Genomic DNA, 1604 nt, shown 5'->3' with positions numbered 1-1604 from the left:
TTTTTTTTGGATTTATGCAAGACATGTGGCTTCTTATCTGAAACTCGTGGACTAATTTGGAGAATTTAGAGTGAGAGGTAGGCAAAATTAAGTAATTGGGTATTGATTTATGTAGCAATAAAATCCAGTATTTCTAGTAGCTTGGCAGAGAGCTCTATTTAGGAACTTATTCTGCTTAATATTTTTATTAATGACTGAGAGCACAGGAAAGATTGCAGGCTCATCAAATGTGCAATCAATATGAATCTGAGAGGTATAACAAATATACTGAACAAAATATCAAGATTCCTAAAAGATAGCAACAGGCTAGAGAAAGAGACTACCATGTGTATTTAAGGTTAGTTAGACATAACTAGTCTCTGCATTATTAATTATTATCTTATAATCATCGTACCAGATTTTGTTTTAGGCTATTGACTGATGAATAACCCTACGTTTGAGCATTTCCAAACAAAAATACATTAAGCAAAGTCTATACTATTCAGAAAGTACATCCCCTAATATGTTGTAAACTCCACGTGGGGTGGGACCATGTCTGTTTTCCTCACCAACATATGCCCATCACTCAGCATAGTTTCTGGCATGAATAGAGGCTTAATACATATTTTTTGAGTGAGTGGTTTGGAGATCAGATGAGCTGTCAAACTTAATGATTATCCATTAATTGATTAATGATTTGGGTGGACAGATCATTTATTTCTTCAGTGCTTCCACCCATGTGGTGACTGATTGAAGTCAGTTACATTTGAAGAATACTTCCTCTTTCCCTTGATGATGTTACCTCAAAGATAACTTCTTTACATGCAGATGCTCCAGAGGAAAACAGGGAGATGGTCATGAATTTTACCCCAGAGAGACATTAGTTAGTTAAACATTGCTAGTGATGGCACTCGTGTCTGTTTTAATCTCTTTGGCAAAAGAAAAATACTTAACTGAACTACATTTAATTTTTTTTTCTTTTGCACAAGAAGAAATTTTGAATGTATTAATCTCGGAGAAAATAAAATAGTTTGACTATGACATTTCAAATGCGTATTTCCTTGTATTCTTTGGGTCTGATTTCTTGGCATCTGTAAAATGAGTGTTGACTAAATGCCTCCTAATTTTATGTAATGTAACTCTTATACCGCCAAAGTATACTTCAGAAAATTATTTTACAGTTCAGAAAATGACTGGTCTAACAGAAAAAAATCAATTTAAATGACTCAAGTATGTCTCTATAGTCCGTCTTACTAACATTGAGTATTACAGAGTGAGTCATTACGGTACTCTCTGTATTGTATTCTTCCATCCCTCATCTTCCATCCAGCTGTCCCTTAGGAAAATGGCTTCTGCCTCCTAGTTGCTCACATTCTAAACAAAAGCATGCTCCTTCTAAGTGGTCACAAACAGTGAGAAAGTTGTATTTTTCCTAAGGGTCTCTAGAAGGGATTAATATATATTTGAGGGGAGCCCCAGGAAAGAATACAGAATACATTAAATACAGATACATTAAATAAATAATGACTTGTCCTCCTGGCAGCTCACAGTTTAATTAAAGAAAGAAATGTTCATCTCCACCCAAACTTGTGCATTACAGCTTCCTGCTAATTTTTTTTTTTTTT

General features: G+C 34.5%; 1 protein-coding gene across 1 annotated transcript in view; it reads left to right on the top strand.

Annotated features, from left to right (window-relative positions):
- The window catches only part of SLC9A9 (solute carrier family 9, subfamily A (NHE9, cation proton antiporter 9), member 9), a 295459-nt gene that overhangs the window by 218505 nt on the left and 75350 nt on the right, over window positions 1-1604 (top strand). The gene's annotated exons all lie outside the window — the stretch shown is intronic.

Source organism: Galeopterus variegatus, unplaced genomic scaffold (assembly GCF_000696425.1).
Source record: "Galeopterus variegatus unplaced genomic scaffold, G_variegatus-3.0.2 Scaffold1318, whole genome shotgun sequence".
Taxonomy (NCBI): Eukaryota; Metazoa; Chordata; class Mammalia; order Dermoptera; family Cynocephalidae; genus Galeopterus; species Galeopterus variegatus.
This window is presented reverse-complemented; position numbering and strand designations above follow the sequence as displayed.